This window comes from Pleurodeles waltl, chromosome 7 (genome assembly GCF_031143425.1).
Source record: "Pleurodeles waltl isolate 20211129_DDA chromosome 7, aPleWal1.hap1.20221129, whole genome shotgun sequence".
Lineage (NCBI taxonomy): Eukaryota > Metazoa > Chordata > Amphibia > Caudata > Salamandridae > Pleurodeles > Pleurodeles waltl.
The window spans coordinates 72510102-72535490 of NC_090446.1; the positions used below are offsets into that span (position 1 = coordinate 72510102).

Consider the following 25389-nt stretch of genomic DNA (forward strand, 5'->3'; position numbering starts at 1 on the left):
AGGCCCGGATTCAAGAGCAGAGGAAGCTAGTCGCAGAGACGGAGGAAAGGTGGGCCAAGTTACGCAAGGAGAGGGGGGAGGTGGAGGGGAGGTCACGGCAGGCGAAGATGAAGTCAGTAGGGGTTAGTGGGGGCCACAAAGAAGGGCATGTTTCAGGGCAGGGCATCTGGGTGTGGGTCCCTCATGAGGAGCGGGGGAAGGTTCAGGAGGCTGGTGCGGCTGGTGGGACAGGCAGCGTGACGGCAACACAGGGCGCACTCGGCCCAGTGTGGTGCGGGGAGTCAATGCCAGCGTCGGAGGTTGGAAGAAGGGTGGCAAAGCCAACGGGGTGCAACACGGCCCCAGGACGTTGGTCGGAAGCCGTAGAGGGGTCTTTGGCGGCCTTCTCTACACCACAGGAACGCATGAAGCACACACCTGGCTTACGCCATGGGGGACTCGGGCTGGATGAAGAACACAACATGGTTGATGCAGCAGGTGCTGATGAAATATGTGGTGTGGACGAGGAGGATGTGTTTGAGTTGGATTATGAGGATGACCTGGATGACTGGGAGGATGGGGAGATTCACAGCAAAGCGGTGAGCGGGCAATAAGGGAAGGGGCACAGGAGCGGCACAACACCCTCTTCTCTTACTGTTTTGCAGGCTTCAACGTCTAGCACATGAGGGCACTAGGTCTCCCGCAAAGAAGTCGGCGGGCACAATTCACCATTGGATGCTGGTACTCCTGGCCGCCAATGATGGTCATGAGACTGGTGGAGATGTCGCTAGCTGAATCAACCCTCAGGAGTTATCGCCTTGCATGGTGGAATTTCAGGATTTTTAAGTTTTGGAGGGCAGTTTTGGAGGCATGAGCAAGGAATGCTTGAGGTTTGGGTGCTGAGTATTATTATATTTTTGAATCAGATGGGTTTATCGCCAGCCATGATTGGGGGGGACCCGGCGAAGGATGGAATTTTGGGAAAAATACTGACAGGTTGGGGGAGAATGCGAGCGGGGTCCAGTGTGGTGCGTGAGGTTATTATGTTTGAGTTGCTTTTGGACATTTTGCATGTCTTGCCTGTTTGTTGTGTGAATGCCCATGAGGTGGCTCTTTTTCATTTGTGTATGATATGGATGTTTTTTGGGGTATTTCGTGTGTCTGAATTATTGGGTGTGGGAAAAGCTTGTGGTTTAGAAGTGGGAGATGTGCAAAGGCAGGGTGAACGCTTGGGGATCTGGTTGAGGCAATCTAAGATGGGTCAACTGAGAAAGGGGAAATGGATATGGTTGGACAAGGGGTGTGTGCTGTAGGCATACCCAGTGCAGGAATGGGACAATTTCAAGGTGCACAGGGTGGGTCGTTAGGAGAGTGTGTTTTGTCATGAGAATGGTAAGAAGCTTACAGCTTTCCAGTTGTTGTCCGTTTTGAGAATGGTTTTGAGACACCTGGGGAGGCAGGCGGGTAACTTTAGTACTGACACCTTCAAGATTGGCGTGGCGACTGAAGCGGCCCAGTTGGGTTGGTATTGGAATCAAATTAGGCGTATTGGGCGGTGGCGGTCCAAATGTTGCGAAAGATATGTAAGGGCCTGATTTGAGGCTTTTCAGGGAAGTGGTAGGTGTGTCCAGTTTGGGGCTGGGGTTCGTTCTTCAGGTGTTGGGTTTCTGAGATGGGGGGAGATATTGTTGCACTCTGACATTTGTTTCTCCTTCCAGGTTGCGTTTGCGTGGCCCAGAGAAAGATAAGGTGGTCACCTGGTTGGTCGGACACTCTTTCATTCATTGGGCGGCTAAATATGCGGAGAAGCAAGTTTATAGACGATCTCGGGGACTTCTGAGTAACAGGCATGAGGTGTTGTGGTGGGGAAAGAGCAGAATGAGGTGGGGCAATTTGCTTCCTTTTATCACATCGATTTTGCCAACATGGGGCTGTCCTGATGTATTGGTGTTACACCTTTAGGAGAATGATCTGGTCCGTCTCTCTGGGCTCACCCTACTACAACACATGCAACAGGATCTGGCACTGCTGCAGCATAACATGCATGGGACCTGTTTAGTATAGACTCAATTTGTGCCCAGGAGGAAATGGAGAGGAGCACTAAAACATAGGGCTACTGAAAGGGCTTGGAAAAAGCTCAGTAGCGCTATGCGGGTTTTCTGCTGGGCGCATGACATTAAAGTACTGACGAACAATGGGATAAAAGAGGATGGGCAGGTGCTTTTCAGGGATGACAGTGTGCATCTCTCAGAGATGGGAAATGCCCATTACATGTTGGAGTTGCATTTCTTGCTGACCAATCTGCGGGGGAAATTTTTGGGCAGAATGAGCCTGTTGGAAGGGCATGAGGTGTTGCAGTGGGCAGCAAAACGCCAAAAGGGTTTGTGCTGGGTGGCAGTAGGTGGGGTAGTGTGGAGAGTCAGATGCGGGCCTGTCCACTCTTCCAGGGGGGAAAAAGAAGCAGGTGAAGGATGACAGATTGGGGGATTCCCGATTCAGACACGGGTCAAAAGGAAAAGGGGGATGTGTGGGAGAATGGAAGTGGAGGATGGGTGAACGAAGGATAAGTGGGGCAATGAAGTGAAAATGGAAGAAGGGGGAGTTCCAAAGGTTAAAGATGAGAAGTTGTTCATTTAAAGTTTCAGTTATGTTAATGTATTATTACAATGAGCAAGCCTGTCCTAATAAATGGCCATTTACACTAGTAAACGGGTGTCGGAGTCTATGTCCCGATGATGAAGTGTGGAGGTAGGAACCAGGAAAAAAGAGCAGGCAGTTTGGGCTTTGATGACTACATGTGTCTTTCCCTTGACTTCAGGCAGTGCTGGAAAACTGTTCTGTCCCCTGGTGACCACAAACACACCAGCAGCCTACCCCGAACCTCGTGCGCCGGCAAACCCTGTGTCTTTTGTTACTGTCTCACAAAGGCTGTCAACGTTGTTGTGTGGATTTGTATGTTTTTTTTTTTTTTATCTCAAACAAGCCTTCTCTCCACATGTATCCCTCTTTGTCTAGTGTGCAATTAGTTTTTTTTTGTCTGATGGGTATTCACAACTTTAATCAAAGGGGTTCTCTCAGATGGTCCCTGATGTAACGTCCCAGGCAGCTCGCTCTCTCTGTGCCTAGAGGCACATTACCCAAGAAACATACTCCACACATCTCCACACACAAGCATGTGTTGTTGTCCCGCATGCTCTTTGCTTGTTATTTTTAAATAACCCGTATGTAAGTTTACACTAACAAATGAGTAGATGTGACTATTAAAAACAAACATTTGCAATGCAACAGGTGTCACATTTTCTTGAGTTAGAGCTATTAGCATTGTAAACTCCTAACTGGACTTTTCTTGGGTGCATTGTTACTTTCAGGGAAAAAGACGTTTTAAACAACACCAAGTCAAACAGATTCAAATTGCTACCACTGCCGTTAAAGTTATTGGCTCCCTGCTGGAATGTCTAGAAAGGATCATGGCTGTGATCAAAGGCGAACCAAAACTGAAGGGGGGGGATTAAAATGTTCACTTAGTGAAAACACCTTGGGAGGGAACTCAGCACACAAAGGAGGGACATTTCACAAAACGCACCAATAAAAACAAGCAGATTTTAAAAGGCAAGCCCACAAACCAATGAAAGTGACTGATGTAAAATGAGCATGGTTAGAAACCCACAGAGAGACTACAACAGGAGACGGAGTGCTTTGCCCTCACCCCAAATAATCACTTCTACAGTAGAAGTAGAGTGAAACAGATGAAGGAATTAGTGTGTTTTACAGAATGATAACGCAACCCTTAAACCTTGCAGGTGTCCCTGCGCTTTCACACAGGCTTGCGACCTTGAGCAACAGGGGTCCTTCTGTCTGGTGTGCAGCGGGCTGCTGTATAGTAGGGAACGCAAACAAACAGAAACGCTTCAAGACATGCCAGTGCTTTGGAGGAGTGTTAAGGCCAGGGCAGAGTGTGAGGCTGCTGTCTCCTCAGGGCTTCATGGGCTAGGGCACAGTCAATCACGTGTCAGACTGATGTCTCCATGAGGTCTTCATGGTCTGTGGTGAAGGTAGTCCCTGGCTTGCTGTATGTGTAATAATGTCAGTTGTTGTATTATAACAGAAAGACACAGAAAAATAGTCGGGTTGCATGCTATGGTAAGCACAGATTTTTAACTTAAATGTTTGAGCCACACCTTTAATTATATTGGACCACACCCCTTTGAGAGACCCCCCCCAAGGCTTTTCATCTCACTTACAGTCCTGCACAAGCTTTCACACTCCCCAGTGTCCACCCTCAAGGACCCCTAGGCTACAGATGGCGCTCTGGAGACATCATAGATCTGAAGGAGCGAGACCAATCACAGTGGAATACACCTGGTGAACACCAACTACCCCTCAGGCTCTCTGGCCTCTGTCCTCTAGGAGAAGGTCTGGACAGACACCTCCGCGCTACTGAAGGGCTATGATCTGAGAGGCACCGACTACTGTAGAATTCACCTACTTGTAAACACTGGGCGACGCACACACACCAGCATTAACACCAACTCTCAGACTCACTAGCCTGCCCCATCAAGGACAGGGCCTTGGCTCATTCATGCTTTTAAAATGCTATATTTGGACCCCATTTTTTCAGCAATTTGCAGTAAATATGTGGTGTAAAATTCACAATTTCAATAAAAGAAAATTCAAAATGTTCTTGCGGGGGAAGAACCTCATCTCTGCACCCTCCTTTTCCACTTCAGGCTCGCTCATTCATTTTACTCGGGTATAAAATTTCCACCCCACCACTTTGAGAATCCTCCACAACTTGCGCGCTAAGGTAACTTGTGCCTTTGCCATGCACAGCTAATTACTTCACATATTATATCATAGATGAGATCTTGTATGGCATCTTTGACATTACCACTGCAACATTTGTAATACAATTATTGCTAAGAAAACTGTGCATGACAAGGACGCAGGTTATAGTTACCTTAGGGCGCGAGTTCTATTTACTTGAGTGAACTCTAACTATGACAGCTGAATTTCTATGGTTTTGTATGAGTAAATTTAGAGCTATAGTGTCCCTGTAACCTTTGTTTTTTTCAGTGAAGACACAGGCTGCAGAGACTCCAGGTGGGCATGCTTTTTGTGAGGGGCTGAGAAAAAAGTGTATTCCAGGTCAGGTATTTTATTTTTGTGCAAACATCCAGGTTCTGCAGTGCCCTAAAGACTCTGGACTTCCCGCCACTGTAGCTATTAATGCCACCCTATTCGGCTTCCAGAAGCCCCCCAGGAATGCTAATGTTCGCATCCCCTCACATTATATTAGGAGTTGGCCACAAAGCTAATACATAATTTAGCATGTTATACAGCATGCAGTCATCCAGATTTGGCCCATTCACAGAGCATAGTGTCACTATGTGCCCTGCGATTTGACATTGAATGATCGCCTCCTACTAAATTTGTCAGCAGGGGATCATTTTATCCCTTTTAAATTTCTCCTGGTTGTGGTACAAGCACCTAGCTTGAAACCAAGTGACTTGAGTGGTTTGCCTTCAAGCCTCCTATGTGCATCTCTTGCAGACACAAATGGGGTCATTACGACCCTGGCGGACGGCGGAGAAGCGGCGGTAAGACCGCCAACAGGCTGGCGGTCTTTTTTTTAAAATTATGACCATGGCAGTTACCGCCATGATCATCCGCCGCTTCTCCGTTCCGCCCGCCAGGGCGGAGACGACCGCTGGGTCTCCAGCCCGGCAGTTGTCACTATACCGCCGGCAGTATTTGGACCCCTCTGACTGCCATGGATTTCATGCGGTTTGGAACCGCCATGAAATCCATGGCGGTAAGCACTATCAGTGGCAGGGAATTCCTTCCCTGGCACTGATAGGGGTTTCCCCCACCCCCCACCCCGACTCCCTCCCCTACACCCCCCACCACCCCTGCCAACCCCCAAAGGTGGCAGGACCCCCCTCCCCACCCCGACCCCCAACATCACATCACTCATTCACACACGACACGCATGCAGGCACCACCAACACACATACACGCACACACACCGACATACATGCCAACATCCACACACACAGTCAGACACGCACACCCACATTCAAACATACACGCACACATCCATACAGACATACCTACAGACATACACGCACTCATTCCCAAACACACAACGCTCCCGCAAGCAAACACGCACAAGCATACACGCACTCACACACCCCCTCTACATACACACACGCACACCCCCATGCACGCACACAACACACAACGCCACCCCCACCCCCCTCCCCTAACGGACGATCGACTTACCTGGTCAGTCGATCCTCCGGGAGGGGACGGGATCCATGGGGGCTGCTCCGCCGACACCACACTGCCAACAGAACACCACCACGCCGAATCACAGGACGTGATTCGGTGGGCGGTGTTCTGTTGACGTGCCTGTGGAGGTGGAGTAACCTCCACTTCCCCGCCGCCCGCCAGTATGGCTGTTGGCGGCTCTCTGTCTGAAAAAGGACGGAGAGCTGCCAACAGTCATAATACGCCGAGCGGAAAACCGCCACCACTGGCGGTCTTCAGCACAGCGGTCCCTCGGCGGTCTTTACAAAAGACCGCCGAGGTCAAAATGACCCCCAAAATGTCCACTCGAAGATTTTCTGCTGTGTTCCGTCCTTTGACATTGTCATTCAACCAAAATATATTAACAGAGGTAATACGGATACTAGATAAGGGAGCCATATAGAAGGACTAGATAACCAACCACCTCAAAGACATCAACCTATCCTTCAATTTGACCGAGCCTCCCTGTTTAAGTTCTTTCAAATTACTTTCCTCCTCTTATGTAGTGCAACCCCTTCCAAAGTGCCCCCCTTCATCTAACCCCTCTTATCTAAAGTGTCCGCTTCCCCAACTTCCCTCTCCGGCCCTCTTAGCCCATAGCGTGAGGCAATCAGTCCATCACTGGACTGCATGGTGGCCTGGTTAGTGACTCCCATGTTCAATCTCCTCTCCATCCCCTTGTTAACAAACACTAGCGCTGCTAACCAAAAAAAGGTGTCAAACATCAGGAAGCATAGCAAAGCAATACATAGCAAAGCTAAAGAGCACAAGCCCACCCCCCTTTCTGAATGATAGCATTTGACAGTAAGAACACAGTGGACAGTATGAGCCATTAGCCAGGGAAACATACTTACTACACTCCAGATAGAACAAATCAAGGCCTGCCTGACAGCTCTCCAGATATTCCTTGGCTTTAATCTCTGAGGTACGAACCCAATCACAATTATTTAAGACATTCTTTAGATGTGCCAGACTAAGCAAGAATACTACTGTGCCCATTTCTTGGTACGGCTTGATGAGCTGTCTCAGCTGCCATCAGCTCCTCCCAAACTGTAGGTATAACAGATTTATACAGTCAGAATCTCTTTTAAGCCCTCCTAGGAGAGATAGTATTTTGCTTTGTCAACTGTAATTGTGTTTACTATGTACCTGTATAACTGTATAGTTGCTTTGATGGACAGCTTATTGTTGGTACAAGAGGCCTTAGTTGATTATAGCAATAAACTACTGTTAACAGGCATGATTGATTTACTAGTAAAACAAATATGTCTGTTGTCATAGATCTGATCTGTTTATTATGAAACATTATGATAAACACATGATCTTTCCCTTGAGAGAAAGCTTATCCTCAGTACAGAAGGCCTCGGTAGTTTACGTGATAAACCACTGATAACAGCTACAGACCTGATTGAGTCACTAGGACAAATATTTCTGGTTCCTTATGTCTGATCTGCTTACTATGAAAAGTTAAAAGAAATGCATTAGACCCGGCATATTGCTTGGGAAATCATTTGTTAAGCCTACACATAGGTACTGTGTTACGTGAAACGTCACAGATTACCTTGGGGGTGAATGATTTTGGTGTTGTGTACTGCCACTGACAAACCCTAAAATAATAAGATTTGCACTGTAATAATACTAGCTTCAATCTCGTCTTAGCTGTCTGTCAGGATCTTGTAATGTGAATATAATTAAATAATACAAACATCTAAATGTATAACTATATACCCTTAGAGATATACAGTATAGAGGACCTTTGCGTCAGCTCTATTCTGCCATTGGTCTGCAGTGTTATTTACACTCAGGAATGCTATTGTTCATAGTATATAATTGATTTACCATTCAAAAAGGGCCAGTGCATTTGTTGCAAATGTGGTGGTCATGCTGGAACTTTAAAACAACAATATACTATTTAGCATACCTTTGCAAGACAAACACTTGCTGCTATGTTTAGTTTTGTTTTTGCAAGCATCTGTCTGCTGCATTTGATTGGTGCGCGTTTTCTTTTTTCTGCTTGCATTCTTTTAATTTGTCTTGTATAAGTTGTTGAGTTTGTGTGTGTTTCATTGCAGTTGTGCCAGAATTTGAATGAAAGAATGAGTCAGTGGATTGATGGATGAATGCATGAGTGCAAGAATGACTGGCAGAATGCAAGTATGATGACTTATGGATTGCCTTAACACATCAGTGACTCAAAAGAGACTTCCATTCGTAATATTGGCATTCATATTGTTTTTTTCCCCTTTAATGAGGTAAACATCACTAACAACGCGGTCAATGCAATGCCATGCCTTGACCACGCTGCCGTTACCACTCCTATGCATTTACTACACATGTGTTTGGCACGCATGCATTTGGCACGCTTATGCATGGGAATGGAAGAGAGAGAGAAGTGCGAGCGGGACAGGAAGGAGAAGCGACCAGAGAAGAGGGAGGTAAGTGGGGCAGGGTTTGGGGGTAGGGTGTTTTCAGGACAGGGTCGGGGTAGATTTTAGGACAGGGTAGGGAAGGTTTTAGGGTTCAGGGTGGGGGGGGGTCAGGGGTTGTAGTAGTTTTTAGGACAGGGTAGGTTTTAAGTTTTAGGGTTTAGGGCATGGTAGGGGGTTCGGGTAGTTTTTAGGACAGAGCGGGTAGGCTTTAGGACAGGGAGGATAGCTTTTTGGGTTTAGGGCAGTGGTGGGGTTGTTTTTAAGACTGGGCAGGGTTGGTTTTAGGATTCAGGGCAGGGTTGAGGAAGTTTTTAGGACAGGGCTGGTTAGGTTTTAGGACAGGGTAGGTTTTAGGGTTTAGTGTGGGGGGTAGAGGTAGTTTATAGGACAGGGTGGGGTAAGTTTTAAGACAGGCCAGGGTTGCTTGTAGGGTTTAGGGCAAAGGCGGGGGTCAGGATAGTTTTTAGGATAGGGTGGGATGCGTTTTAGGGTTTCGGGTGATGTCAGGTGGTCGGGGTCGTGTTTAGGATAGGGCGGGGCAGTTTTTAGGACAGAATAGGTTTTAGTGTTTACGGTGGGGGGTCGGGTAGTGTTTAGGACAGGGTGGGGTAGGTTTTAGGACAGGGCAGGGTAGCTTTTAGGTTTTAGGGTCGGGTCGAGTAGTTTTTATGACAGGGCAGGATAGATTTTAGGGTTTAAGGTGGGAGTCGTGGTAATTTGTAGGACAGGGTGCAGTAGTTTTTGGGACAGGGTAGGTTTTAGGGTTTAGGGTGGTGTGAGGTTGTTTTTAGGACAGGACGGTGTAGGTTTTAGATCAAAGCAGGGCAACTTTTAGGACGAGGGGTCAGATTAGTTTTAGGACAGAGCGGGGTAGGTTTTACGACAGGGCAGGGTAGCTTTTACAGTTTAGGGTGGGTGGCCGAGGTAGTTTTTAGGACAGGGCAGGGTAGGTTTTAGGTTCAGGGCAGGTGGTCGGGGTACTTTTTAAGACAGCGAAGGGTAGTTTTTAGGACAGGGTAGTTTTTAACGGTTTAAGGCGGGGGTCGAGGTAGTTTTTAGGACACAGTGGGATAATTTTTAAGACAAAGCAGGGTAGCGTTTAGCATTTAGGGTGGGGAGGGGTAGTTTTTAGGACAGGGCAGGAGAGGTTTTAGGGTTTAGGGTGGTGGGTTGGGGTCGTGTTTAGGACAGGGTGGGGTTGATTTTAGGACAGGGTAGGTTTTAGGGTTTAGGGCGGGGTGGGGATTGGAGAGTCGGGAGTCGGGGTAGTTTTTAGGTCAGGGTGGGGTAGGTACTAGGACAGGACACAGTAGCTATTAAGGTTAAGGGCGGGGGGACAGGATCGTTTTTAGGCAGGGAGGGGTAAGGTTGGAGGACAGGGCAGGATAGCATTTAAGGTTTATGGAGGGGTCAGGATAGTTTTTAGGACAGGATGCAGTAGGTTATAGGTCTTGGGGGGTACATTAGTTTTTAGGATAGGGTAGGTTTTTCGGTTTAGGGTGGGGGGTCGGAGTCATTTTTAGGACTGGGCGGGGTAGTTTTTAGGACAGGGCAGAGTAGGTTTTAGGGTTTAGGGCAGGGTAGTTTTTAGGAAAGGGTAGGTTTTAGGGTTTAGGGCGGGTGGGGGTTTGGGGTAGTTTTTAGGTCAGGGAGGGGTAGGTTTTAGGACAGGGCAAGGTAGGGCAGGGATCTGGGGGGAGGTTAGGGCTCAGGGCAGGTGGTGGAAGGGGCAGTTTTAAGGGCTTGGGTGGGTAGAGTATGGTGTCAGGTGTAGGGGGCAGGGTGGGGGAGAACTTATCACACATGTTCCTTTACCAAACCCGCTTTTACAATGAAATTCGTTGTAAAGGCATGCATGGTAAAGGCATGCGTGGTAAAGACTCAGTCATTGTAGAGACTGCATCGTAAAGGCATGCGTGATATACGCATGCGTTGTTCCATCACACATCCCTTTGATGTATCCTTCCCATTGAGGAACTTTCACCCCTCTTTGATGACGGTGCCCAAGTGCCATTGCACTGCTCCCTCTCATGGCAGGGCAGGATATTAGCTAGCACATTCTCAAACCTCAGACAGCCCTTCTACCTACCATGTGTGATCTCATTTGTTATTTGTTGATTTTAATATGTGTTGCAATGCCTTGTTATGATTGTATTTATTTCTAATTTGCTGCTGTCGGATGGACTGTTCATTGCCTTCAAGCTCACTACCATACACTAGCGATACTACGGGGTGGATTGACAGTCACTGATTCGTTGAAGTAGTGTGGAATAGCAAAGGAGGGCTATGTTTTTCAAAATCCAGAAGTGTAAGAAGGAATCTGTTTCAAATAGAAGAGCAATGGATACACGAATAATGTGCTAGCATCCCTACCCCTTGTTCACTCATTCCATTGGCTTTTTTTTCATTTCCCATAAACAGCCTTGTTTGAAGGCTGATGATGGAAGTAGGGAAGGAGGGAGCTTCGTAAGAACTGGGACGAGGAAGGAAGAATCGGAGTAATGATGAGTACAGGTAAATAATATTAGCATTACCGCTTCTTCCCCTTATTTGTCTAATTCATTACTCACATGAGATATTCCTAAGCAAACACCCCTCTTCAGCCAAATATGACTCACAGAAAACCTTCAATGATTTGTATCACTGAGTGCAATCATTCGTATTAACAAATCAGCATTTTAACCTCCCTATCTAATAATGTGGGTCCTTTAATCAATGAAGAAGCAAAAGACAACACTGAGCCTTACTTCACATTCACTCTATAATGAATAATAAATCAGAAAGGGGTAGCCCAAGTGGCTGCTTTACATACGTAAGCTATCAAGACTGAAGCCAATTCTGCCCTCGAGGTAACCATTACCCTAGCAGAATGGTCTATCACTCAACTACTAATCTTATTACGCCTGCCTTGATAGGCTATAGACGTTATCGACTTGATCCACCTTGCCATGGTGAATAAGGATGGCTTCTCTTTCCTTTTTATTGGGACAAAATTAACAAATAAACTATCCAATCTTCTATATTCTGCAGATCTCTTTAGGTAGACTGTCGCAGCCCTTACTCCATTTAGTGGATGAGAGGGTTCATATTGAGAACTTGCTTGAGGTCCACGGTGTGGAGAACAATCTGTTGCTCTCCATGAAATCTAGATCTCACCTTAGGAGGGAATCTAGGCTCCATGGAAAGAACTTCCCAATCTTAAAACATTCTTAGATAAGGATGATGACGTGTTAATGCATCAACATCCATAATCATTGCCAAAAAAAACAACTTTCATAGAAAGAAAGGTTTCAGAAATTGAGTCAAAAGGCTCCAACATTAATAGGACATCCATGAGGGAAACATGTTTCTAACCTTTTGATGTAAAAGGATAAGGGCCAAATGTTTAAGGTATTTTCAAGGACCAAATTGACCACTTCACAGAATTGGGTCATTTACGATCACAAAAATGTTTTTTTTTTAAATGTACAAACATGAAAATGAGATTCAGTAACTTGTTACTGAATTGCAGTTTACATTTGCAACGCAATTCCGATTCGGTATTTGGAAGGGGTGTGTTTAGGGCATCCCTTCCAAACACCAAGCAATAGTGCTATGACTTCATGTTCTGCAACTGAAATGCAATTGCAAACCCTTAATATTTTACCAAAAGGAGGTGGTAGCCCATTCACAAACGGGCAGGGGTCCCCAATGAGCCCTATTACCTTTGTGAATGTTAAAAAATATGGGCCTGATTACAACTTTGGAGGAGGTGTTAATCCGTCCCAAATGTGACGGATATACCACCAGCCGTATTATGAGTTCCATAGGAAATAATGTACTCGAAATATGGCTGGTGGTCTATCCGTCACTTTACCGTCACTTTTGGGACGGATTAACACCTCCTCCAAAGTTGTAATCAGACCCTATGGGGGTTATTCTAACTTTGGAGGAGGTGTTAATCCATCCCAAAAGTGACGGAAAAGTGACGGATTTACCACCAGCCGTATTACGAGTCCATTATATCCTATGGAACTCGTAATATGGCTGGTGGTATATCCGTCACTTTACCGTCACTTTTGGGACGGATTAACACTCCTCCAAAGTTAGAATAACCCCCTATATGTTTTAAAGAGCAGGCAGTGGTCCTACAGAACACTGCCTACTCTAAAAATGTTTATAATATCCTATTAATCTGTTTAAGGAAAACAGTCTGCATTTTAACAAAAAACAAACATTGCTTAATTTAAAAGCAATCACAGACATGGTGGTACCCCGACTTGAGCTGTTCCCTGTGATGGTTCGCAAATTGGTACCTACCACATTAATAATCATGAAGTAGGTGGATTTGTAACCCACTAGGAATAGCTATTTTAAAAATAAAAGATTCATACCTTAGAAATAGCAGTTTGCTAACTGTGAATCACAGAAATTTGCAATTAGGACATAGATATTCCAAATGTCAGTACCTCCCTTAATCAGTTTTGAAATTCTAATTTCAAATAGCGGATAGTTTTCCCTATGGTCTTACAAAATACCTAACAACTACATATTGCAATTTGAGGGTGGCTAAAGCTAATTCCTTCTCTAGGACTTCCTGCTAAGTTGAAGTCAAAATTGGTGAGATGTACACCATCTATTAAAGGAAGACCATTAATGATAAAAGGCTTGGGTTTTGGTCCCCTCCTAGAAGTTGAAAAGACGTTGAATCTGTGATGGACAGACCTCTACCCAGTAACCGCTCCCTCTCGATCTCCAGACCAGCAGTCTTAGTGGGTCAGGGCCTCCATGGGATGAGGAAGATTGCTCAGGGGAGAGAGAGATAGCAGAAGGATCCACTCCTGCTTCATCACTAAAGGAAAGAAAGAAAGAAAGAAAGAAAGAAAGAAAAATAAAGAAAGAAAGAAAGAAAGGAAACATGGTCTAATCTTCCAGTGTGGATTGCAATCACTGCCTCCACCAACTCCCTCTGTGATCTTGCTGGATACTGGGGATCAAAGAAATAGAGGGAAAAACATAAATGAAGCAGTCCGGCAAAGGCCTGGAAATAGCATTGTCCCCCGCTGCACAAGGCACATGTAAGCTCAAGAGAAGCTCCTTGAGTTAACTATAGTGGACATTCACAAATGTTTCAACAAAAATGTAGGGCTCAATACAAAGTCCTGGGAACATGGAAATACCTTGCTCAGGAAATCTGCCTGTGAATTCACAGATGAGGACGACTGTCCTTGATATAATAAATTGTTCTCACTCTAAAGGCAAATCTGATGAGTCAGTTTATTTAGAGAGGAGGAGCCTGTCCCAAACTTGTGATTTAGGTAGGGCATAGTTACCCTATTGTCTGTCCTTACCACTAAAGCCCTCCTCTGCAGGTTATTTGAACTTGCATCACTCTCCAGATTTCTATTAGCTCCATTCAGTTGGATGACCTGTCCTCTCTAAAGCACTCCAAGGACCCTGAGTGGTTTGGTTGCACATAAGTTCACCTCAACCCTTACCACTGACATCAGTCCAAATAATTACTGGACTGAGGTGAGCAAATATAGTCCCCAGGGTTACAGAGGCTGGAGCCATCTACCAAGCTAAGGGCCAGATCTATAAGAAAGTGGCGATTCAGTCCCGGAGCCCCACTTTTCTTGCGCCACCCCTGCCCCACCTAACGACACCATGGTTGTACCGCATTTACAATGCGGCACACCATGGTGCTTGTTTCCACAATAGCATCATAATTTATGACGCAATTGTGGCACTTTGCTGGATTAGCTCCATAAATTATGCCACTAGTGCAGCAAAGCACTAGGGAGGCCCATTGGTTACTATGGGCCAGTCACTTTAATGCCTGCCCCAGGCAGGCGGTAAACATTATGGAAAAATGTCTCAGTTAAATCTTATAGATTTCACAGCTCCATTTTTGCAGCCTCCCTGCGTGGGAACGCCCCCCTTGCATACATTATACCTGGCGCAGGTATAATGTGGCACAAGGGGTTACAAAGTGGCACATTGCTAGCATTGTGCCACTTTGTAAATACGTCTCAGGGAAATGGCCTCCTTAATGCCACATTAGCGTAAAGAAAATGACACTAGTGTGGCACTGGCAAGGAGGCGCAAAGGCTATGTACATCTGGCCCTAAGTCTTCCTGAACCATAGAGGTCACATGAATCAGATCTTTGTAACCCTCCTATTGAGGGGGTCCAATAGTCCAATTGTATGAGTATGCAAGGGATGAAACTCAAAGTTGCTGCTTAAAGGGAAGAAGGTAAACTAAATCCAATATGCTGCACAGAAAAATGAATGTGAGAAAACTGGAGACCAAAGGAAAAAAGACATTGTTTACCATGTCTCCCTCGATATGTTACTATTGTCTCCATGGAGTCAGCAACCTGCCCAGCAATGTTGCTAGGCTTTGCTGGATCTTCTACATTCTCATCTCTAGTAAAGCGACCACTCTGAAACTGGTGTTGAATACTGCTTTAATATATTCAAATTTCTGACATAGAGTCGGATGGGATTTCCCCAGTTCATAAGAAATTCCAAGCCCTAAAGCACCTGAATTGTGATCTGTGTACTTTCGAAAGCCTCTTCCCTGGATGGAGCATGGATCAATAGATCATCCAGGTAAGGGTGGATTATTATCGTTTGAGAATGTAACCCTCTCAGGACTTAAGCTATAGCTTTTGTAAAAAACTATGGGGGTGGCCTTACATCAAACAGGTAGAACTCAAAATTGCCAACGTTGGTTATTGATCACAAAACAAAGATTCCTCTAGTAGGTAAGAGAGACCAGAATGTGAAGGTACGTATCCTCAGGATCTAGCTTGGTCAAGAAAACCCTCTGGTATTCAAAAGAATTACCAGTTGAAAGGTATACATCTTGAAGTGTAACCTGGGATTGAAGGTGTCGAGAAACCTGAGCTCTTGTTATCATTCTGTAGTCCCTAGGTTCCTTCCTTTTCATAAACCCTCGGGAGCAGCATCCCTTTACTCTATCCTTTGCAGGGTACTGGAATGCTGGCATTTTTCTCATTTAATAAGGCAATGCTGTTGCAAAAAGATTTGCTCTTCTCACTGTCCAGTGGCCAGAATGTCTTCACAAAATGAGGGAATGGAAATTTAAGAAATCCCTCTGTGGAAGTACTAAAATGATTTGGAGAACCTAGCTGCCTGCTGAAAAAGAAAACGCTGGCCTCCATTGGTTTTTCTGGAGGATCATGACTTTGTCAGGAGCTCTGTTTAGATCCACCCCTACTTCCTTATTGACAAGAGGAGGTAGGAATTTGGGCACCCTTGGTTTGGAACCCTGACTTGTTGTAAATGTTAGATCTCTTCTTCTTATATTTGCCATATCTCTTCCTACCACTCTCACCAGATGTCTGTGTGTAGTGAAATGGTTGAGTGTACTTCTGCGAGTCCACAATATCTCCTCTAGTTCCTCTTCAAGCAGCTTGTTGCCAGGATAAGACATCCTTAAAAACAATTCTTCTAGATGGTACCCACTTTCCAGCTTCTGAAATATAGATGGTGTCTCACAGCTACTGCCCCTACTGATACAGTGCTGAGATTCATAAGTTGTCCAACATCAGATCAGAGAAATACTTGACTTGATCTTCATCCTCCCCATCAGTTGAGAGTAATCCTCACCTTCCTGAATGTTAGGGGATAGAGCCTGGAAGTCTTTAACAAGTGACTGGGAGGAAAAGACTGCATACATATTGAACCTCATTGCAAGAGTAATACCTGAATTTGATCTTTTAAGGGCATTCTCTACCTTCTTGTCGACTGGGTCTGACAATATCAAATCCACTGAAAGCAGGGAAGGTTTCTTCTAGGAGACTTGCTAAGTGATCCACTGTTACATTCTGATGTAGCTCTATTGCCCCCTTTCCCAAAGGATATAGGTGGTCATTATGGCATTGGCAGTCTTTTGTCAAGACCACCAAAAGACCACCAGTGTTAGCGGTCCAAAGACTGCCGTGTTTTGACCAGGTCTGGATTTCTGCCCATTTACAGGCAGAAATCCGACACCATCGGCCTGGCCGACGACAGCTGAGATTCATTCCACTGCCAGCACCTTCATGCAGCAAGGACTCCGCCCACCATATTACAATACGTTATACGACACGACGGTCCTTGCATAGCGGTGCGGTGCTGGCGGTGGAAGCACAAAGACCCATCCCCTCCCAGAGGACTACCTCACCAAGACAGGTAAGTGGACTGCCTGAAAGGGGGGGGGCTAGGGGGTACGTGTATGTAAAGGGGGGTGGGGGGAGTGTGTATGTAAAGGGGGGTAGGGTGTGAGTGATTGTGAAGGGAGGTGAGGGAGTGTATATGTAAAGGGGGTGGGGGCCATATGTGAAGGGGATGAGTGTATGTAAGGGGGTGTGGGGGTAGTGTGTATGTATAGGGGGCTGGGAGGTGCGTGTGACGGCGACAGGAATGAAAATTCCGGTCACGTGGTGCGTTTCCGCCGGGGTTTTCATGGAGGAGCTTCTGCCACAAAAAGCTTGGCGGTTTGGTGGGTTGGAATACTGCCGGCGGGCTTACGTCTGCCACCAGGCCGAAGGTGCTTACCTTCGGTCCGGCGGTCTGACCGCCCTGGTGGTACTGACAGTGTTGTGGCAGCATGGCTTCAGCCAAACTCGTAATACGGCGGTCTTTACCACCAGGCCCACAGCGGTAATGGTAATGAGGGACATAGTCTCTCCATAAACCTTGACAATTGCAGTTTTGAGGAAAGTTAAGGAATTTTTGGTTTGAGATCCTCCTTCTGAAAGTTATTTCCCCTTAGGTGTGGGAGACTCTATGGCAAACCCAGTCTCTTCATCATCATACTCAAAAGACACCCAAGAAGAGATACAGTATGCAGAGGAAACTGAGAAAAATTGCCAGTATGAAAAAGGAGGCGATGCAGGGACAGGAAAGAACTTCCTCAGTTGGTGGTTATAAATGTCAGGCAGTGACCTGACAATGTTTTGCAGCTCCTTCCCATAGAATAAAGGGGACCTAGATCTTCTGCCCCTCACCTTGCTGCGCTGCCCTCCGTCAAAGGGTAAGGTCAGGAATGTGCATAATTTAAGCAATATGACACATTCCTGTCCTTTCCCACTGCGCTGGCACCATTTTGGCACCCTAACGCCTGTGTCTGTGTTAGCGCAATTGTTGTTTGTGCAGGAATGGACACCTTCCTGCACAAAAATAATCCTGGGAGGCTTTTTCTTCTTTCTATGTGTGCTGCAGTGGCCTCAGAGATATGAGTTCAAGGTCTGTGTCACAAAACGTGTTCATTGCGGGGTTCAGCCCACGGCTAATAGAACAAAAGTGGGCAAATGCTTGTGGCTAATACAAGAGCAGGCTGGGGCACTGACTGAAGCTAGAGAACAAAGGTGGGCCAATGCAACATTTTTCAAGGGCAAAGAAACGGACCCCAGTACCAAATCTGGTAGAAATAAATGGACCAGAGAATTGTTCACAGGGCGCATGTCCCCAGTCAAACAGAAGGGAATATTTATGGAGTAGTGGAGAAAGGTAACGCAGCAAGCTACCTTGCTCTGCTCCCCTGAGCCACAGGGGAAGGGTAGGAATACAATGTATTTTTGAAATACAGTGCATTCCTGTCCTTTCCACCTTTGCTGGTGCTGTTTTTGCAACCTAGCCGCAATCCAGGTACCCTTGCACCATAGTGCAAGGGTGCCTCCGTTGCATAAAGGATTGTTTTTGTGCAAGAAGGGGCACTCTCCTGCACAGAAACAATCCATGAAGGTGTTTTCCTCTTTCTATGTGTGCTGCATAATGCAGCACACATGGAAATTGGAAAAAACAGATGAAATAAAGATGAAATAAAGATGTTTCTCATCGTTATGTCTGCCCTAAGGGGGGGGGGTATATGATTCTGATGCATTCCCAGGTTTACAAGTCTTTGTAAATCTGGGAATGCATCAAAGCCCATGGGAGATGTGTGGGGACACCTACCTCAATGTCCAGGGAACACCTCCCTTTTGCAGAGTAAGGCAATGCAGCAATTTGTGAGGTCACGCAAAACTGCACAGTGTGCTTTGAGTGGCTTCATAAATCTGACTTAGGGCTTGCGTCAACATGCAACACCACATTGCGTGGAGGAAAAGTGATGCAATGTGGCTCTTAAATATGACCCAGAGTGAAGAGTGCAATAATACTTAGCTCCTGCTGATAACATAAATAAATTTCACAACCTGAAAAGAACGAGTTCTCGCTCAAACAATTGCAGGAAAGGGGGCTCCAGCATCCCCACTGAGGAGGGGGATCGCCCTTGCTGCATTCCTGAAAAGCCCAGAATTAGAAGAGCACAAAAATTAACTGGACGTGCAACTGAATGAGAAGGGTTAATGGGAAGAGCTACCATAAATTTATTCGAACTGAAAAAGGCTTAGGGATGGGTGAACAAGGGGGTGTAAAGCTAGCATATCACTCATGTAACTGAGGAATGGGACGAGCAGGAGGAGGTTATGTGTCCCTCGTTAAATATATGAAAGTGCTATTTTTATACATATTGGGGCATATTTAAGAGCCCCTAGCGCCGCCATAGAATAATTTTCTTTACACTAAGGCGGTGCTAAATTGGCTTTTCTGCCACATCATATTTACAAAGTGGCACAATGCATGCATTGCGCTACTTTGTGACCTCTTGCACCACATGCAAGGGGGGCTTTCCGGTGCTAGGAGGCCTGCAAGAATGGCGCAGTGAAATTTAAAAGGTTTCACTGCACCATTTTTGGTGCAATTTTTAACACCTGCAAGAGAAGAGGTTAAAATGGCGCTCCCATAGTAACATAAGGGCCTTCTTGCACTTTGCTGCACTAGTGTCAAACATTTTTACACTAGTGCAGGAAAGCACCACAATAGTGTTTGACACTATTGCAGTAACGAACGCCATGATGCACTTATTATAAATCTGGTGCAACCCTGGTGTTGCTACGTGCCGGTAGGGGAAGTGCAAGAAAAGTGCTGCACCATAGCAGAGGCACCCCTTTTTAGGTCGAGCATTAGCGTTCTGCCTGCTGTATACTTTGAGTATACTATAGTGTGAGTTTCAGCGTTTCCATTTGTTAGTTGCAGTGTCCTTCAAAATTCCTTGCTTGCTACTGGTCAGTTCTGCCTCTTTGTCCTGCCTTTTTTCACTTTGGGAGCAGCACAAGGTACTGTGTAATTACGCTATGTCCTGTTTATCTCTTCTGTAAAGGATGTTTTTTGGCATTTGCCTGTTTCACCTCAACAGTGTGGGTGCTTGTTCAGTCCCTCCTCCCCACCAGCTCCCTCTGTAAACATAAACCAACAGCAGAGGGGGGCTTTTCCAGGGCCAGCTCACCCTCGCTCTTTTCCTTTTGTTATTTTCAGTCTGTGTGGCAATAAAAGTCCAGTCAGTAATTTACAACGCTATGAGCTCTAACTCGAGCAAACACAAGACTATTGCATCATGCCAGGGACATTCACACATTTCACCGAGGCATTTGCATTTTCGGAGAAAATGGTCTTGCATTTGCTCGAGTTAGAGCTATTAGCTTTTCTTCTGACGGCATTCTGCCTGTATGCCCGGCAGTAAGCAAGCAACGGGTTTTAGAAATCAGGGGCTTTAGTTGGCTCCATTCAGCTGAAGCTTCTCTCCTACAATGAGGTCAGTGTGAAGGTAAGAGCAGCCCATACAGTACAGCTGTGTGAAAACCCTCCCAGCATCCTTTGTTGCAGCCGTTGGTGAGCCACAGCTGCACTCAGCTTAATGAGTGGGTTGCATTTACAGAGATTTTAGCTTAAAAGAACGCAGTTCTTTGCACCAAGCCCCTAGGTATGAATTTGTACCCCGCCCAAGGGATTTGCCATGCACATAACCTTTCAGTTCACCTAGGAGCCATAATATGCATTTTTCATTTCTAGAAGCTTTGTTCGGCCCCTTCCAGTGCCAACGGCTTTGATATTAACAGCGCTGCAGGGCTATTTTCTATGGAAACGTGCCTTTGTCAGCCTAAATAATCCAGTGTGAGGGCACTAAACACTTGGACGCCATCCAGAGAAATTATTCCTTTTAGCTATATGCTGTAAAGTGCTCACCCTTCGGCTATGGAAAAATGTTGACTGTAGGAAGTGAAAATAAGTAAAGGCAAAATTCAAAGGGGAACGGCGCGACTCTGATCTTGCGAATAAATGGAATACCAAGTTGGCAGGACAGCTATCATTTTGAGAAACGTTGAGCCTGGTTCTACCACAGCATTTCACGGGAATTTCTAATAATATGGTGACATATCTGTGAAGTAAAGAAGGGAATGCTTTGCATGTGGGTTAGCGTCGTGGTCCTCGGGTAAGGGCGAGGCATGGATGTTGGCTATGTTTTTGGATAATTGTCTTTAGAGATTTTTGAGATTTCTTTACCTTCCATATTCAAAGTACAGACGTGCAAATTTGTGTGATGTTCTTTTCACGAAATTCTATGAAACTTGTAAAACTATAATTTCAGAGCGTAATATAGTTCGCTGTATCTTCCATGCAGTATCTTGCATAACTTTTCGAGTGCACCCTGAGCTGGACTGAAAATCAAAACCTACTTTGGCAAAAATGCTGAAACCTTCCAGCTCCTTGTGCAGTCTCTTTCCATCCATCGATTCTCTTTCTACTCTCCTCTTTATTCTCCCTTGAACCATTTCTCTGTCCCCTCGTCCCCCAACCTACCCCTTCCCTTGTTTTCAAAACCTACAGGTAGTTCGGAATAGAACTGTTTGCATTGTTTTTAATGCACCATGTACAACTTGTGATGCTCCTATCCAGCAACTGCACTGGTTGACAAGCGAGCGCCGTATTGAAGTCCTTTTGCCTGGTATATAAGGCACTTACAGGTGTGTTCCCTGCCTGATTAAGAAGATACTGTCCTGCAGATAATCTTCTCACGATGCCCAAGTTCTGTTAGTCAACGATTGGCGACTGTTGCATTTTTTTAGGGTCGCGCATGCAGGCGATCTAGCCTGCTGTAATCTCTGTGGGCTTTTAACCACTTCTACCGCACCCCCATCAGTTTCGTTGGCTTGTGGGCTTGCCTTTTGAAAATCGCTTGATTTCATTTGTGAAAGCCATTTATACATCATGCCTTTTCCAGGGTTTAGCCCTCCTCAAGAGCACCGGCCACCTACTGAAAACATACAAGGCTCCATGTTTTTGGCATGGCTTCTGGACTACTTTTTTCTTTTTATTTCCTACCCAGCGTGATCTCGCTGGGCAGTAGTTGAGTGCTTTACATGGCATCGACCCTGTTACATTAATAATTGCCGATATGTTTGATTGCGAGCAAACTTCTGTTTCCTTTTGTGTGCTCCTTCACGCTCATGGCGTGGCGCTTTAAATCGGCTTGGTTATGTAAAACTGTATTACTTTTCATTTTCAATTTATGTGGCAATAAAAGTCCAGTTTGGACTTTCCAATGCTAATAGCTCTAAGTCGAGCAAATGCTAGACCTATTACATTGCAAATGCTTGTTCTTAAATATGGGCCATTATTTCTGTCTTTCAGCAAAAACTGATCATGCGCTGTGACTTGTAAATAAAACAGGAAAAGCAAAAAATGGGTCCATTTATTTATTTTATGTCTCAGTTGCATAAAGGCATAAAAAGGAAGCATGTGTAAAATAAATGTACCTTCAGTTCAGCTCTTTTTCTCTGAAGGAAGTGGAAATCTGCCTTTCTTGTTTGTCTTTCTGTCCTACAAGGCGAAATGAAGCGACAGATCAGCAGGTGGGAACCTTCAGTCTGTGGAATCAACCTGAAACCAAAGTCACTCGCTCATAGACACTCAACTGTACTTTCACTTACACTCACTGACACCTTTGGTTACTCAGGCACACCTCCCGTGTTCATGAAGCTTATTCACAAATCAAACAATCGCCTAATTCCAACATATGCGCTCCCAACGTTGCTTTACACACTAACACACGAAAACACCTACACTTTTCCACACTCAGTCTCAATCCATACAATCATCCCTGGTCAATCACATACACACATGCATTGAGACTGGTGTTGCCCTTCAATGTCACAAAATTGGGCACGTACCCACCTGCGTGTTCTCTTGTATATACACACACACACACACACACACACACACACACAGTTAAAGCTCCCTCCCTCCCAGCCACCAATTCCCATACTTTCACCATGTTTTAGGGGGTGGAGGTCCAAAGCACCTCTCTCACCTATTCAGTTGTCCCACTCTCCCTCCTCCAGCACAATTATTATTAATACTGTTATAAACATCATGTGTTGGTGTCCAAGTGTATGTTAATGTAACTCTGGGTGTGTGTGTGTGTGTCACTTAATACTTGTGGGTCGCACTGTGTTGTGTTACTCTGTCTGTATCACCAAGTAGTTGTTAGTTTGATAAACTGCACTAATGTCAGTGTGCACAACAAAGTAAATGGCACAGAATCTGCAGCTCAATGTCTATCTGTCATTAATACACTAACACATGCAAACACTGGCATGATAAAAGCTGTTTGCAACTTTCGGCACTTTATAGACAGACCTGTTGGCTTTGCAATGCTTGTTTAAACCGTCCTTTATATCCATGTTCAAAGCATTTTCTAATTGGATAAATCTCTTTCCCTACATCGTTCATGGGGTTTTGTTGATATTCCCATTGTCCATCCCACCCTCGAGAAGAATTTATTTCAACCCTTCGCTAACCACTTCCAGGGTGAGAACGGGTTGTAGAGGAATACTGAATGCCCACAAACTCATAAGTTTGTGGGTCTTCACAAAATCTCAGGGAAAACAATGTATCGGTTTGCCCCTTTCCATCATTGCTCAGCGATTACTACCGTAGAATATACATACTTGTGCATACACTCACTATGCAACATTTTGTGCATACCTGACAGGAGTAAATGGAGTAAAAACAGTGCTTAATTTGTGCTTCTTGTTTCCGGTGCGGAGCACCGGCACTCATTTTTGAGGGCCGGCGCTTAATTTTCTTCCTCCAGCATTTATTGCGAGCAAAAGACATAAATGGGGATGACGGAAGAAGAAAAAAACGAAAACGCGCCACAAAGGAAGAAAGCAAAAAGCTGCAAGAGTGAGCTGAGGGGGCAGGGAAGGGCTGTAAATGGATTGAAGAGGCCTAATATGGCTTCAGGATTATGCTCCCTCAGTGTTCTGTGCTCGCACATTTAATTGCAGCAGCCGCGTGTTTAAAAGGAGGGCTTCGGACACCGGCACGTTTTTATTTACAAATTAAGCACTGAGTAAAAACGTGAGTTAAATCGGGCTCCCAGTATATGTGCGTGTCTGTATGTGTGGGTGTGGGTTGTGTGTGTGGGTTGCACGCACTCGTGTATCTGTGTAATTCGATTCCATATATATGTGGTGTGTGTGTGTGTGTTTGTTTACAAATACTTATGTGCCTGTCTGTCTGCATTAGTGTGATTTATTTCAGCATGGTTGAATGTGAGTTAGGCTTATGTGGATGTGTGTGAAATGCATTAATGTGATGTGCCTGATTTATGTGTGTTTGTGCCCCAGTGTAGTCAGAGTGGCAGGGCACTACCAACGCCATGAACATAGGAGCAGCACACCTAATTCTATCTATTCCCTCTCTCAGACTATGCCAGGATCCATGCACATTACTCACCAGCAGGTCTTCCCTCTTCCTCCTCTCCTTGCACTTGCCTACCAGACACACTGGTTATATAGGGCCAGGTTTCTGCCCCTCCTAAGCCTCCGGGGCAGCATTTTCCATAGGTAATCACCCCTCCTGTTGAATATTTAGTAACGCTCTAATATAACCAGCCTCTAAGCATTCCCTGAAAAAGATAATTAATGCAAATATAAGCACTTCTTTCCAGGCAGGCAGAATACATTCTCAAAGACACAAGTGTGAATAAACTATCCGTGTCTATTGTGCTGAGGTTGTGACAAAGAAGTTCCTGGATGTAGATGGATGTGGCTCAGCAGGAAGTGGTGAAGTGTGAGGCCCCTTGCACTACTAGCTGCACAGACTGAGATCCTGGCCTCGGTGGGAGGTTGTTCCAAGTATTATATGAAATAAGGGTCCGGTTCACCCAACCCCAGGGGGGAAGTGCTATCTATGCCTGTTTTGTTTTTAACATTTATATTGTGTCATACTAGGTTAACAGAAACTTAAATTTGAAGTTTAAAAACGTTTAAATCCTGACATTAGAAGACCGCATGGTTTATAAGGTGGCCACCTTTCCAGAACCGTTCATCGGACACTTTGCCCGCAGGGTCACTGTGTGCTCTTGGTGACACTTGGTGCACACGGAGTCATCAGAACATTTGTGGGGTAGATGAGTCAGTGAGAGCATTTGTAGGATTTCATTCTTTAACACCTTCTTCTAAATCCGGCTCATATTCTGCTTAAAATATATTTGTCTTACCCTTAGAGTCAAGGGAGTGATATGGGTATTGAATTGAAATGAAACAGTATCTTGGTCCCTGGTGCATCAATGGAAAATGTCAGCATCCGCCATGAACACTGCCCACTAACCACCTGCTGATCCAAGCACAGAACAGGATTTACAACCTCCTTCTCTCTTTATTTCCTTCAGTCATTGAGGGCATTAACAAGTCTCCATCCAGGTAGAAAGAGCTATAAAAATAACATTGACACCATCCCAAGCAGGTGAACCTAGCAAGCACAGAAATGCACAGGTTTCCCAGAGTCAGCACT

General features: G+C 45.4%; 1 protein-coding gene across 1 annotated transcript in view; it reads right to left on the reverse strand.

The window, feature by feature from the left end:
* LOC138303659 (epidermal differentiation-specific protein-like) overlaps positions 1 to 24357 on the reverse strand; it is a 50783-nt gene extending 26426 nt beyond the window's left edge. The window contains exons 1-2 of the mRNA XM_069242962.1: positions 24331 to 24357; positions 22344 to 22407 (exon numbers count right to left, since the gene is read on the reverse strand). The gene's annotated coding sequence lies outside the window, so the exon portion shown is untranslated. The remainder of the gene's footprint in view (positions 1 to 22343; positions 22408 to 24330) is intronic.
* Positions 24358 to 25389: the final 1032 nt, after the last annotated feature.